A 16,223-nucleotide genomic window follows, 5' to 3' on the forward strand; every position below is an offset into this window, starting at 1 on the left:
TCACTGCCAAAAAAAAAACGGTGTCCTTGAGAGCTTGCCAGTGTCCAATCACTCTGAAGGCATTAGCCAATACCCCAGGGTCTATGAAAAATGTACCAGTGCCCTATACAAATAATTATACAAGATATATTCTTGTGCTAAATCAACTGAAGTGTATCTAAAGCAAACACATGCATTCTGGATAAGATGGCATAGGAAAGGACTAAAACCCTGGCAAAAGTAATGGTTAAAACACCGGTCAGGTTTGTTTTTTACCATGTCAATTGTGGAGATTGCCCTTCACTTCCTGTCCTACCAACAAAACTGAAAGAGGAAAAAATGCACTCTGTCAATGGAAAAATGTTTCCAGGGGGGAAGGTTCCATTTGTCTTGATATTATCTTAAAATTTAGTTTTTTCACCTTCAGTCCAGGTGATTGAGGTCACGGGGCAAATAAAGGGGACTCTCCCTATTGCGGACAGAAGTAGCATTATAAAACTTGATAAAGTAGTGAGGAGTTAAACTCCCAATTACAAAACTAAAATCAAGTAAAAAATATATATATATATTTTCAGCTTTCTATACATATTAACATGTTATGCCAAGAGAAAAATGTCAAGACTGCAACTGTTGGCCTCTCATTTGACGCGCTGTCTTGAACGGGTACAAAAATAAATAAATTCTCGAAAAAAAAAAATGTTCTGATGCCGATTTACAGCATGCTTCCTTGGGGTCTGTGATTAAAAGAATAAAGCTAGACACAGTCAACTAGCATTGGCCAGGAATGGCAGCCCCCATAAATAGAGTCACTTCAGAAGTTCCAAAGATTCAAACAAGCAAACCTACCACTTGCTGTGCCCGAGTCTCTGCTTTTTTTTTTCTCTTGAGCCCACTGGCTGAAAGAAAATTTATCTATGGCCAGCTTTACGATATTATGAATTTCAAAACAGTTTTATGCATAGGAATGTCTGACAAAACTGGTGCTTAAAGCTCAACTCAAAAAATATTGTCTAGTTACAAGAGACTTGTGTGTTCTTATTTGTTTTTTTATTCTTATTTGAATCTGGGTGTACCTTGTGCATTTATCCCAGATATGTGCAATAACCTTATATGAATAAATTCCTGTATTTTGTAGGAGTTTCCTGGTTTCCTGCAATACAAACCAGTCACTACTGCTTACTTTCCTCTGGAGACTAGTCTTGTATCTGCCCCCTCCTGTAGGCAGCCTACAGTGGGTGGAGTTGCTGGATTCCTTCCACAGCTCTGCTCAGGTACTGCACACAGATGAATGTCACCACATCTTTCACAAGTTGATATTTGGGTTTGTAAAGGCTTTTGCTGCACACAAATTGGATTTATATATAAAAGTCTACCTAAAACTAAATTACAAAGAAATGGTTTGTGTTTGGAGTTCAACTTCATACTGTGTCTTACCTAAATTGTCTCTATCATAGGTATGTTGGCTGCCATTGCTGGCTCTCTTTTGAAAATACTAGTTGCGCCTTGACTTCTCAGACTCTGATCATTTTGTGTAACAGAATTGAAATAAGCATGCGGTGTCAGAATTTAGCTTTGCATTTGTTGTTGATCAAAGACTCAAAGTACTGAAGCCAAAACATGACAGCCAGGGAACAAACATTCTTAAAAAAGGAAAAGTCAGCAATGGCAGCCCCCAAACTTTTATCATATAGTCACAATGGGTAGTAAATTTAATGGTACACTAAGTAAAAGTGGAGACTTAAAAACATATTACAAAGTTTCAACTGTGTTAAAAGTTGAGATTGTGTTATGTTGTATTTCCTTGTTTTTGTCTCTTATCTCTTGTCTTGTCTCTTGTTTTTGTCTCTTATGCGCCAGTTTTAGCCCCTGTGTGAGCAATCTAGGTGCCTTTGACATTGTTGTATGTTTAATACTACTTCTGCAATAAAACTTATTGAACCAAAAAAAGGTTGGAAAAAAAAAAAAAAAAAAAAGGAAGGTTGAGATTGTGTACATACATACATACATACACACACACACATACACACACACACTATTTTGTCAAAATTATTGGGATGCCTGCCTTTACACATCTGTATGGACCTGTATGGTCCATGTCTTTATGGACCTTGCTTTGTGCACTGGTACGCAGTCATGTTTGAACAGGAAGGGGCCATTCCCAAACTGTTCCCATAAAGTTGGGAGCATAAAATTGTCCAAAATGTCTTGGTATGCTGACGTCTTAAGAGTTCTCTTCACTGGAACCAAGGGGCCAAGCCCAACCCCTGAAAAAAAAAAAAAAAAAAAGAAAAAACCCCACCCATAATCCCCCCTCCACCAAATGATTTGAAAACAAATGTATACCTCAGTATGGGATTTTAGGGGCAATGTAGTAGACAAAGGATTGTATTAAAATATAAAATAGTTTATTGATACACAAAAATTAATATTTAAGCAACATACAAAAATACAAAAAATACAAAGGACATAATCCATGATAGTACAATTAGAAAACCATCAGAGAATGGCATAAAGTGACTAAGGAGTCAAAGCTCCTACATCGTGATGCATCTTGCTAAAAGATACGAGCACCGCCTATGATGATGGGATGGCGTCAAGTAGCGATTTTCCAACGCGTTTCAACTTTATAGCAAAAAGTCTTCCTCAGGGAAAGATTGCAACACGTTCTAGAGTTTTGAGAATAACAGTGTTATTTACAGTGTATATATATTGCATGTGTTTAATCGCTTGGGTTGAGCGACTTACGTTCTCTGTGTAGATGCAGAAAAATGCATTCCCAGTACTATAGGTTGTAGGTCCAGACAATTATTGTTCCATTCATCCTTTTATCCCTACCCGACACAGGGGGGCCACGTACTCATGTCGTGGCCATAACCCGCGTTAGATCCCAATAGCGACTTGGGACCGCGGAGGGCTTCTCACTGTGTCGGTGGTTATTAGTCCTAATAGGACTCTATCTCCCTGACCCCCAGATTGGAGGTATAGGGAGAGATAGACCTCCTTAAAGGGTACAGGCATATGCAACTATAAATTCCTAATTATATTTTATTTAATTTATTTGTATTTCATTCCACCGTTACAATTCCCCTTACTAACACAGATATCTCCATCCTTTTTGTCCTCCAATTTATATTATATCTCTGTTCTACCTGTTTATCTAGAAGACTCTCTGTTTCAACAGAGCTATTTGTCCTCTTTTCGATACAGACAAGCCCTGCTCATGCACAGGGCTATATTTACGTTGAGGCTAAGACAGTGTGCCTGTAGCATCCGAGTCACATGACTCAGACGTCACACGCACAGCTGATCGATGGGAGGAACGAGCCGTGTTGCTAGCGCGTGCTTCCTTTGTCCCGGCCAACCATACCTCCTACTTCATCTGACAGGGGGAGGAGAGAGGTGAAACCTTGAACGAACGGGGGGGGGGGGGGGGAATGTGGCGGCGCTCTGCGTCTGACACGTGGGGCGTTGCCATAGAGAGGCAAATGCCTCAAGCCATTTACATATTCCAACGTGAGGGGCGGGATACCGCTCTCACGACACAGCGCTCCCATTACCAATACAGATCCTAAGCTAAGCGTTGCTACGGCGGCACAAAGCTAATTCCTAGCCACGCCCATATCCCTTTATTAGGACGCCAGGGATGGCTCATGGCAGCATTCTCAACTTGGCTTTATACCGAGAGGTACTCTCCAGCTTGGGCTCACCACTACAGACGCCTGTGAACTTTCCTAAAGACCCTTACTCAACTACATCATCTGAAGGTAACCCTGCTAAGCTTATCACTTAAGTTTCTGAGAATATTTCTTTTCCTGAAAAACATGGAATACTCTTTAATCACTATTTAAAAATCCTCTTTATTTTGTTTTCCATAGCAACCCCACTGGCTGCCTACTATTGGTTTCCTTACAAAATATACCATGCCGTCCTGTAGAGGATACTGGAATGTATGGGCAATGATTATCAAAACCCCCCTATAGTAATGGGAATGCATTTTTCTGCATCTACACAGAGAACGTAAGTCGCTCAACCCAAGCGATTAAACACATGCAATATATACACTGTAAATAACACTGTTATTCTCAAAACTCTAGAACGTGATGCAATCTTTCCCTGAGGAAGACTTTTTGCTTTAAAGTTGAAACGCGTTGGAAAATCACTACTTGACGCCATCGCATCATCATTGGCGGTGTTCGTATCTTGTAGCAAGATGCATCACGATGTAGGAGCTTTGACTCCTTGGTCACTTTACGCCATTCTCTGATAGTTTTCTAATTGTACCATCATGGATTATGTCCTTTGTATTTTTTGTATTTTTGTATGTTACTTAAATATTAATTTTTGCGTATCAAACTATTTTATATTTTAATACTACTTTGCCCCTAAAATCCCATACTGAGGTATACATTTGTTTTCAGTCTTCAAAGGGATGATGGCAATGACACATCCAACCCTCTGAGTCACCCCCTTTTTCCACCAAAAATTTGGACCAGTGCACAAAGCAAGGTCCATAAAGACATGGATGAGCGAGTTTAGGGTTGAGGAACTTGGCTGGTCTTCACAGAGTCCTTACCTTAACCTGATAATACACATTTAGGATGAATTAGAGTGGAGACAGAGCCAGGCCTTCTCGTCCCACATCAGTGCCTGACCTCACAAATGCACTTCTGGAAGAATGGTCAAACATTCCCATATAGACACACTCCTAAACTTTGTGTACAGCCTTACAAGAAGAGTTGAATCTGTTATAGCTGCAAAGGGTGGGCCAACTCAATATATTGAACCCTACGGACTAAGACTGGGATTCCATTAAAAGTTCAAGTGCATGTAAAGGCAGGTGTCCCAAAACGTTTGACAATATAGCGTATTTTAAATATAACTAACAAACTATTTCTTTAGTTTTGGATAGAGTGGAGAGGGATTAGAACACCTGTCAGTTTTTACTGCCGTTTCCCCATTAGGGAGATTCACCCTCTCTATTTGTTCAGTTTACCATTATTGAAAGAGAAGGAAAATCCCAAATGTTGGGCTGTCACCTAACAGTTAAAGAGGTAAACTCTCCCAATGAGGACACTAGTTCTGCTGAGCCTGGTGACAACAAGGGATTATCTCACCCTTACTGTTTTGGCCATTGGGCAGGAAGTTAAGAGAAAGCTCTCTAAATCGGACACAAACAAAGCCAACAGGGATTAGAACCCTCTCTATCCAACTACCCAAAAAAAAAAAAAAAAAAAAAAAAAGTTTTACCTTTAGTTCTACGGGTGTGTGTGTGTCATGTTAAATGTGCTTGCTTGCAAAACAGTGCTGCCCCTCCACGTCCAAAAACAGCAGAATGAACAAGACAGATGCCCATCCTATTCAGAAGCTAAAAATACTGTTGGGTCCTCCATTTCATTTAATTTACTGGCTGCCACGGAGATAAGAAAGCCATTCGAATAATCAGCTCTATAAATTGTCATGCACATGTTCAATGCTGTGGAGTGCTTGGAGGAAAATGGTCCAGGAAATACAGGCTACGCAGTCATATCTCCTGATTGATGCTGATGGTTGAAAGCATTAAAACCACTTTGCATCCAGGCCATTTCTGACACTTCGCTCCTACATGTCAAAAATCATCATTTCTTTGCTATAAAATTACATAGAACCCCCAAACATTATATATGTTTTTTTAGCAGAGACCCTAGAGAATACAATGGCAGTCATTGCAACTTTTTATCTTGCACGGTATTTGCGCAGCAATTTTTCAAACGTGTTTTTTTTTTAAAAAAAAAGAAACAGTTTCATGCTTTAAAAAAAAAAACAAAACAGCAAAGTTAGCCAAATTTTTTTGCATTGTGTGAAAGATGAAGTTACGCCGAGTAAATAGATACCTAACATGTCACGCTTCAAAATTGCACACGCTCGTGGAATGGTGCCAAACTTTGGTACTTAAAAATCCTCATTATTGCTCTCGCTCTAACGTTCGCGGCGATACCTCACATGTGTGGTTTGAACACCGTTTTCATATGTGGGCGGGACTTACGTATGCGGTCGCTTCTGCGTGCGAGCTCACGGGGACAGGGGCGCTTTAAAAATTTTTTTTTTTTTTTTTTTATTGTTAATTTTACTTAAAAATTTTTATTTTTACACTTTAAAAAAAATTATTTTTTTTTGATCACTTTTATTCCTATTACAAGGAATGTAAACATCCCTTGTAATAGGAATATGACACGATCAGTCCTCTTTACAGTGAGATATGGGGTCAATAAGACCCCACATCTCACCTCTAGGCTGGGAAGCCTAAAATAAAAAAAAAAATAATAAAACGATCGCCGCTTCACAGCCGAAGCGGCGCCGTTTTTTTTAATGCAGAGGCCGGGCGTGACGTCATAACATCGCGCCCGGCCTCCGAACGATCATAGAGACTCCGGCGACCATCTGGTCCGCCGGAAATCTCTATGGTGAACATCCGGCGCCGGCGGATCCGCTGTCCGACTCACCGATCGCTGAGGTGAGTCGGTAGTAGCACCGGAGGGCGGCGGGAGGGGGGGGACGTCCCCTCCCGCCGCCCGTAAGAACGATCAAGCGGCGGAACAGCCGCTATGATCGTTCTTATGGTGTACAGAATCGCCGGCTGAAAATGCCGGTATCTGAATGATGTCTGTAGCCTTAGACATCATTCAGATATAAGCCCTGAAAGTCGAGGACGTCATATGACGTCCTCCGGATGGCAAGCGGTTAAAGTGTTTTCAGCCAAGGAAGCTGCCATCTTTGCCTCTGTTTAATCAACAACTTCCATGATGCTGCACATGTCATCAGTTATGACACCAGCCATTGGATGGTTTGACAGTTTGGTTGAGAGCAGAATGTTTGTGCATGTTTTTTGTGCATTGTGGGAGCATGCAATTTTGCACGCATTCCCACAATGCACAAGTGTGAATGTAGCCCTACAAGTGCTTGTAAAAGGCAGAAGGTTTTTTTTTACCTTAATTCATTCTTTGCATTAAAGGGGTTGTAAACCCTCGTGTTTTTTTCACCTGGCAGTGACCAGCCCCCCAGTTTTACCTACCTGAGCCCCGTACTTCTGTCGCCAGAGACGCGCTCTCCCTCTCTCAACGGGCTCTTGATTGGATAGATTGGCTCCCACTGTTGTCAATCTAATCTAATGACGCGAGCGCGGGGCCCAGTCCGGATGCAAATGCTGGATTGGGGAGCGTGCCAGCATGGTAATCCCTGGGAGAGCGCTTCTCCTAGGGGGTTATCTGGTGTGGGGAGGAGCCGCTAGAGCAGCCAGTAGGATTTTCAAAAAACAGCTTTTTGTCTGTAATGAAAATGTATTCCATCGGCTCCAGCCAAGTGATCTTGCCTAAGCTAAGATGATGCCATCAGTCTACTTAAAGCAGGACAAAGCATTACCTTAGTTTCCCCTCCCCCAGTCATCAGATTGCAACACTAAGGTGTCCGTTTATGAAACTGTGAACAGCAGTGATCCCAAGGAGTGCAGCTCAGCTCATAAACGGTTTATGAGACAGATGATCGGGGGAGAACATGTTCTGTGCCGATTATCTCGACACACATATAATCTGTCATTGTCTGACACAGAAACAGGCAGTTTATGAAGGTGCGATCTCAGAACTTCACTGGCAATCTGTGTCAGAATTCATATTTCCCGATTCACCAGCTCAGAGGTGGAGAATCGGGGAGGGAAGAGAGAATCCCGGGGGAACTGAGGAGGAAGATAAATTGACCCCCCCCCCCCAGATATAGATATAGGAGATAGAATAAATATAATATAATATAAAATTATTCATCACATACATAAACACATATATGTGTGTATTTATTATGTAGGGGGACTATTATTATATTAACATGAGGTGGGCCGTCTGTCCGTGTACTGAGCAGTGATAATTTATCACTGCTTAATAAAAACTGACCCCTCGAGTGTTTCAGTGAATTTCTTGTACTGCAATCTCACTATGTCTCACGAGATTCCAGTATCAGGGGCCGTTCTCCACTGTTCGAAGCGTTTGTAGATTTCACTTCATAAACGGAGAAGCGATCTACACCGCTTCATAAACTGGCACCCAGAGGAGAGAGACCTCCTCTGTGAATGCCGGAGAATGGAGTAGTGGATATGTTCCACTGCTTCATAAATGGACACCTGTCTTTTCAGCAAAACAAGGTGAGAGACTGCAACAGGGGCTGATCTGCGTCAGACCTTTTGAATGAATCCAAAATAGCACAAGCTCCAGAATGGACATGATTATTTCTTCTGTGCCAGCATTTCTGCCCAGGAAGTAGATGCTGACCATGTATGATGGCTGAACAAGATGGCGATTAGAACATAAAGGCGATTTTAGAGGGAAGACTGATCTCTCCGAGTACTGAACAAAAACACATACAGATAACTTAGCATGCATACACATAATGTGAAGAATATTTCTGAGCACTTTAAGGCTCCATGCACACTAGCTTTTTTTTTTCTGCTCCTAGAAGATAGTGTTATCCTATTTTTTTCATGCACACAATTTTTTTGCTAGAAGCCTTTTTCAAGCTTCAAGCAGAGTTCCACCCAAATTTTGAACAATATCTGTATGTATTCTCTTCCTTGCCTAGATGATGACATGCCGTTTAAAAAAATTTAAATCGCCGTAATTACCTTTTATTTTTCTATTCTTCTTTGCACTTCCTGGTTCTCCTCCCGTGGGAGTAGGCGTGTTTCTAGCCTCTCCCAGACTCCTGGGAGCTAGTCTCAGGCTTCCCATGATGCCACTGAGCATGTGCGGGAACGAGCAGTGAATGCTGGGAGCACAGCATTCACCACATCCAGGAAATAAATGCTTGTGGGCTTCAAATTCCCACAATGAAGATGGAAACCGCCTGCAGTGAATAATATAAGTTATTCTTTCTGACGAAATCTGACACAGGCGGACATATTACACACAATATGTGAGTATGTAATGCTGAGAAGAAAAGTTTGTGAATGGAAAAAAAAAAAAAAAAGAAGGATAGATAGGTGGACCAAACAAACAAAAACACACACACACACACACACTAAAAACGCTCTTAAAAGGCTCCCAACAGCGCCCCCCCCATGTACTGCAAAAATGCTAATAAAACACCAACGCTCCTAAAACGCTACTACAAGCCGGTACAAAAACGCTATCAGCATTTTTCATCCAAGGTTTTTTGTTGTAGTGTTTTTTTGAGCTTATAAAAAAACACTAGTGTTCATGGAGCCTTATGCCCTGTACACACGGTCGGACATTGATCGGACATTCCGACAACAAAATCCTAGGATTTTTTTCCGACGGATGTTGGCTCAAACTTGTCTTGCATACACACAGTCAAACAAAGCTGTCGGAAAATCCGATCATTCTGAACGCTGTGACGTAAAACACCTACGTCGGGACTATAAAACGGGGCAGTAGCCAATAGCTTTCATCTCTTTATTTATTCTGAGCATGCTAGGCACTTTGTGCGTCGGATTTGTGCACACACGATCGGAAATTCCGACAACGGATTTTGTTGACGGAAAATTTTATAGCCTGCTCTCAAACTTTGTAGGTCGGAAAATCCGATGGAAAATGTGTGATGGAGCCTACACACGGTCGGAATTTCCGACAACAAGGTCCTATCACACAAAATCCGACCGTGTGTACGGGGCATTAGTCAAATGGAGAACGTTGACAATGTTGCAGCATTTCCTAGAAACATTCATATTTTGACATTTGACTTCCTGTTGCACGTAATTATTCTTTTAGACACACCATGCTAGGGTACACAAAAAAAAAAAAAAAAAAAAAAAAAAAAAAAATCGGAAAAAAGACGAGACGGACAACTGTAAATGAGCCAATCATGAACATGATCCGACCTCTGTTTCTGGATTGAATGTTCTAGGGCAGTCACCCCCTCCCTGTCCCCTCTGAACACAGGTCAGTGCAGTGTTTCTCAACCTTTTTCGAGTCAGGGCGTCCTTGAAAAGTATTCAGTCTCGAGGCACCCCAGTTTGAGGCTTAGTTCAGATTACTGTGTGTTGGGGAGCTCATGCAAAAGGGACCCCCCCCCCCTGTTCACCTCCACATGCCCATCTCTACTCACCCCCATACCCTGACCCCTGCTCTGCTCACCTGCACGCTCTCCTCTTTGCTCACCTCCGTACCCTGAACCCCCCTCTCTGCTCAACTCTTTACCAAAATCCCCCTTTGTCACAAATAGTTACATGTACTCCAACCAAAAGGTGCCACCCCTGTGTGGCGATGGGCGATGACATCAACTGCGGCGCCAGATGAACTACGGGCGGAAGTCACTGAAGTGTGGGCACTTGGAGGGCAAGCTGGTGGGTGAAGTCCCATCACAATGACATGTTTTGCACGCCTGCGCCTTGTCAAAGTCATCGCCCGTTGCCACACACGGGAGGCACCTTCATGGTTTCACAGCCTGTCTTACATCCTTCTGGCCCCATCCATAGGAGCTGTGGTTCCCAAGATAGCACCCATTGTCCACTGGTTGGCTCCATCGTCCTGGAACCAGCACTGAGGCTCAATTACCAGACACATCTCAGACCTCCTCTGTTGGAATACAGTAAGCAGGCTTAGCCACTGTGGTTTCTCCTTTACATCTGACACTTGTTCTGGGTGAAGCTTTTTAACATACATTGGAATAAATTTATGGTTTTTATAGAAGTTGGTGTGTCATCAGGTTATGTTACTATCACATCCTATCCATTTAAAGACCACGCAATCTGGATCTGAGAGCTTTCTGGAACAATTTCTTGCAGCTTAGCTACTGTATGCCTGCCTATTATTACCCATTACTAAAGGCACCTTTCACACAGGCGGAAAAAAAAAAAAAAAAAAAGTGTTCATTTACACAGTTACCTCCGATCCAATCCGATCTGGTGTCTGTTTACATTCAACTGCCCTTCGAGGAGAACGGGCAGGGGCAGTGTCTACATAAGAGGACCGGTCACAGGCAAAAACAGATCTGGGTCGTGTGAAAGGGGCCAAAAAAGGAGCCTGGTAAATTGATTTTCACCCTTTACAGTCACAATTACCACTGTGATTAAACTATAGGAACTGCTATAACTGCAATACTTCTTATAATTATTTACAGTTGTATTTGTAACTGATGGGGGGGCAGGAAATGATAAAGTCTGGCTCAATTCATATAATAGCACAAATTTCATTAAAGTTACTCTCTGAAATTGGGTGCTGCCAAGAGCAACTGATGCAGCAAAGCTTTTCTGAAGATAAAGGGTGTTTCTTTTTTTAATTAAACCAGTGGAATACACTGAAGAAGCTGAAGGGACTTGAACTATAGAACTGCAACATGAGCAGTGGCCATTTTTGAGTTCCTTGGTGACCTGTTAAGATTTGAGTGTCTATGTGCCAATTTATGTCCATTTAGCCAAAAGGTCAGATAGTGATACTGAATGAGAAGACCTGGTTTCATAATCTATATTCCAGTTTCTTCCATAGGTGTTCAGTAGGTTTGAGGTCAGGGATCACTCAAGTTCCTCTACACAAAAGTCATCCATGAATGTCTTTATGGACCCAGCTTTGGGCACAGGAGCACAGCCACGCTGGAACAGAAAAGGGCCTGTCCCTAATGATGTTGCCACAAGGTTGAAAGGGCAAATTGTCTTTGTATGCTGTTGCATCAGCAGTACCTATTACTGAAAACACCTAAACTCAATTTGGAGGGGTTTCTTCATACTTTTGGCTCTTTAGTGTAGGAGTGATGACCAGGTGTCCACAAAGGTTTGACTTTACAGTTTATGTTTTAAGGCTATTATATGCAGGTGTACATCTTGATAGAACTACTTTATAGCTCTTTAGATGCTGCAGACATGGTAGGGACTCAAAATGGCTACTGTGTCTTAAAACCGCATACCAGCATTTCTTTTCTCTTAGGGCTCACTAGAGAGAACATTTCCTAAGCATAAAACAGATGATTGAAGATCTTTATGGAGAACACCATTTTTTTTGTTCTCTACCCTGTATTTTTTAAACTTGATCATACGAACAAAGATGTGTGTCTGAAAACTGGGAATCAGGGTGCAGTACAGCTAGCACTGCAATTCAAAAAAATATATACACAATAGAAGAAAAGACTGTACCATACCTGATGCACGAAGAGTAATCTCAGAAAATTCTTGGACCTGTGCAAATAAAATCTTACTGTTAATTCAGATACAAACCAGCAATCGGCATATAACATATCAACTTCACCTCCAATCTGTACACAGCAAAGTCCCAAGGATAAGTCATATAAAGTACTTTTTATAGTACTACTTTCATATACATCTACAGACATTCCAGTGCTCTCTGCCAATAAGGACAGCATACGCTCCCAAATAATTATTTCAGCAGCACAAGTAAATAACATCTTGCCCAACTATAACAGCACGGACATATCACAGCACCTGTAAAAAGGTACAAGCTGTGGAACCTTCACCTTATCCTTACACAAAGTCATTGACCTGGAAAAGGCATGACGGATGGGAGTCTCAAACGTCCTTTGATGAAAAATTGTTCTAATATAGTAATCACTTCAGGATTAGTGGATATTTCCTCATTCTGTACCAGGCACACTTTTATGTTTCCATTATTTACCTATTAATTTGGCAATCACTTTGGCAAAACCTATATATTATGTGGCAAAAACTTTGGCATAACACACAATATACATTTTTCAGGAGCAATGAGGCTTTTTGGTGAAATTGCTTTCCAAGAATAATTGCATTTTAGGCCTCATTCACACAGGGCCTATCAATGTGTAATGCCTTCCATACATCCTCATGCAGGCAGTCACATTGGGACAAAGCCCCTGCTTCCAATTTGACATCCCTACAGGCACGGGTCCCTGAATGCAGACCATGCAAGTTCAGGGTCACACACACAGACACATAGATAATTTAAAACTAGTGTTACTGTAAAAAAAGGGATACATCACATACATTATAAAATTTAGAGAGTGTGTGTGTGTGTGTGTGTGTGTGTGTGTGTGTGTGTGTGTGTGTGTGTGTGTGTGTGTGTGTATATAATATCTTTTTTCAGGGGGAACTCGGTGGAACTCAGTTCCACCACCTCTGGCTCAGACCCTTTGGTGCCTGCTCACCACAATCACTTGTAAAACACAGAAGTCTAGTTTCTGTGTTTACAAGTGACAGCTCTGCACTCTCTATGTAATGTAATCCTGGTATTTAATGCCCCTTTAAGACCCTCCTACTGTTTTGGTGAAATTTGACTGAACACACCCACTATTTGATGTGATTTGGAGGGCGTGTGTAGGGGGAGGAGTTTTGTGGGCCCGTGGTTAAGTTCCACCTATTGTTTGAGAAAAAAAGCCATGTATGTATGTATGTATTGCTCTGTAAACAGTTAATGTCAATTGCTGTCACAAGCAATAAGGTCTGTAAAAAAAACAAAAAAAACATAAAAATGACTGCAAATGTAAAAAGAAGTGCGGGAATAGAAAATAAAGAAAATATGGCTGCAGCATCTATCTAATGCTGCAGCTGTCCCCTGCTGGCTCTACACCCAGAACTGAGCAAACAAAGACTGCTAATCACTCAGTTCTCAGTCCGCTCTGAGCAGAGAGGTGACTGTCAGTTCTGCCCCTCCAGTACTCACTAGAGCCTGGGCTGTGGATTAAGCGGGAGCAGCTGGCTCATGCTCTCTATGGATTGAGCGGGAGTGGCTGGCTCAAGCTCTCGTTCTCCATCGATGGAGCGAGAGGCTCATGCTCTCTCTGTGGGAGCGCCGAAAAGCTGAGCCAGGTGTCGGCCAGGCATCTGGGCGAATACCAACATTACTGTCGGGATACCTGCAGAGCCTGGACTGGCTCAGTGACGTCAGCAGACTTTTGCCCGCTGAATCTGGGTTACAGGAATGCAGAACAAAGTTCTCTCCTGGGACCCACAGGAGAAGTAGAGCCAAAACAGCTTTGGCCCTACTTCTGCTTTAACAGTTTTGCAGTAATGAATGTAAAGTAATAGAAGGGATGAAATCTTTCCTAGAAAATGCTAATTCAAGCTCCTCCAGTGCCTTGTTACATGACCAAAAAAACACATTTAGTGAAATAACCTCTGAGGAAATAAAGATCAGGCAATCTGAACTCTCATACTCTTTAAAAGATAACCAATGCCTAGGAAGGGGCAGATTTGAACGGCAAATTCTCTAGGAAAGGCATTTCAAAAAGCTGTTATTGCTTAAAAAAAAAAAAAAAAAAAAAAAAGTTCAAAGTTCACTTAAAAGAAGGTTGTAAACCCTCCTGTAGTCATTGTACCTTTAGGCAAGCCTAGAATAAGGCTTACCTATAGGTACTTTACATATCTTCTAAATGTACGCCGTTTAGGAGATTTTACTGTATACTGCGTTGTTTCTTCAGAAGTCAGTGCCGTGACCGGCTATTCCCGTGCGCATGTGCTGAAGTGACGTCACACAGCTGGAGTTTGCAGCCCTGGAAGGAAGACTGGCAAAGATGGATGCGGCCTGCAGTGGGGACGACGCAGGCTTCGTTTGCAGGCAAGAGTCACAAAATGTGCTGGTATGCGATGCGCACTAGAACATTATGCCTTTACTGTACAAGGAAAGATAAACAAACCCAAGTTTACATCCTGTTTAAGGTTACGTTAAACTCTGGTTTAAAGAAAAAAAAAAAAAAAACCAAACCATTCTATTCAAGTATGCCTTTCTTACTTAAATCTGAACTCCATCTTTTGATACACTTTACATAGTTCATTTGGGCTAGCTTGGCCCTCACTAACATGTGAGGCCGCTGGATGTGCAGTATAAACTGTATGTAGCGTTTCGAATTCGAGCCAAGACTTCCAGTCTCATAACCAAAAGACAGTAGAGTCTATCACAGCAGCGCTCAACCGATGTACAAGGTATGTCTAAAAGGTTTGGTGAATGGTAGCAAACAAACAAAACCAAAAGATACAAAAACAAATTACCTTTATTGACCTTGAAAATAAATCGCCATCCTTCACAACACACTTTTGGCAACTGGTAAATGTAAGCAAAGGCCTCCTTAGGAATCGATCACAGAACTGCTGTCACACATTCTTGGATTGTCGCCGACACTGGAATTTTGCAGGTGACTCTTTTTGGGTTGCAGAGAAGATGGTGAATGTCATTCCATCAATTGCTGCTTGGATTCCAGATCAAACTGGTAGCACCAGGTCTAATCCCCTGGGACGATGGTTCGCAGAAAGGATGGTAATGCACGGTAATGAAATCTCCAGAGGTTTTCATCTGTTTTGCTCTCTCTTCATCTGTCAGCTTGTGCGATACAAACTGGGAACAGATCTTCTACTTACCCAAATCTTTGTGGGCAATGGTGTACACCGTGTCCTTGCTAATGCCCAATTCCTCAGCCATCAATCGTAGAGGCAGTCGCCGATTTTGTGCCAGCATTTTTCGCACTTGCTCAAACATGTCTGGGGTTCTGTTTGTCGACAGCCGACCCAAACATGGCCCATCCTCAGTCATTTCCTTCCCATCGTGAAAGCGTTTGAACCGTAAACATATTTTCTGCTCACGGCTTCCCTCCCGTACACTTGCACCAACATTTCATGCGTCTCCATCGCATTTTTTCCTAATATGTAGAACTTGATGTTCACTCTTTGTGCCATTGCACTGTGACCCTACCTCTCACACAGACTACGTTAGACTTCCCGCAGCAGGTTTACCCTGACAGTCACGTTTACTCCACGTTAGATGGCCCCTCTCGACGCGTTTCAGGATAGCCATGTGAATGTATGTGCAACTGACCCATGTTTCTGTTGAGATATCGAATCATTCAAACTTTTTAGGCACACCTAATTCTAGCAATGAATACAAAGCTTCCTCTGATTGGCTGAGTCAGAGGTTGTGACATCAGCCCCCCTCTCTCAGACTCAGGAAGTTTTGCATGCATTGCTAGAATACATTGCTTTCTCTGAATAGCTGTGCGCCGCTGTGATAAACTCTGTGTCCTGGTATGAGACTGGAAGTCTCAGCTCGAACCTGGAACATAGTGCGGTATGCTGCAAGTAGCCGTAGGTACAGTTTATACCACACATCCAGCGACCTCACATGTTAGTAAGGGAAAGAGTATCAAAAGATGAAGTTCAGCGTTCAAGTACCTTCTACTGCTCAGTCTACTTCAAATTCTTAAATTCCTTTTTTGCTGCTGTGACCTGGACTTCCTGTTAGAGGGTGTCTACATTCGTTTTTTATGGTCCCACTGTATGAAGGAACATAGCCACCCTC

The 16,223-nt window shown here is 42.2% G+C and overlaps 1 protein-coding gene across 1 annotated transcript in view; it reads right to left on the reverse strand.

Annotated features, from left to right (window-relative positions):
- Positions 1–12,123, reverse strand: part of HRAS (HRas proto-oncogene, GTPase) — a 170,151-nt gene extending 158,028 nt beyond the window's left edge. The window contains exon 1 of the mRNA XM_073604905.1: positions 12,088–12,123. The gene's annotated coding sequence lies outside the window, so the exon portion shown is untranslated. The remainder of the gene's footprint in view (positions 1–12,087) is intronic.
- Between the last annotated feature and the right edge of the window lie 4,100 nt (positions 12,124–16,223).

The sequence above is a fragment of the Aquarana catesbeiana genome, linkage group LG11, assembly GCF_042186555.1.
Source record: "Aquarana catesbeiana isolate 2022-GZ linkage group LG11, ASM4218655v1, whole genome shotgun sequence".
Lineage (NCBI taxonomy): Eukaryota > Metazoa > Chordata > Amphibia > Anura > Ranidae > Aquarana > Aquarana catesbeiana.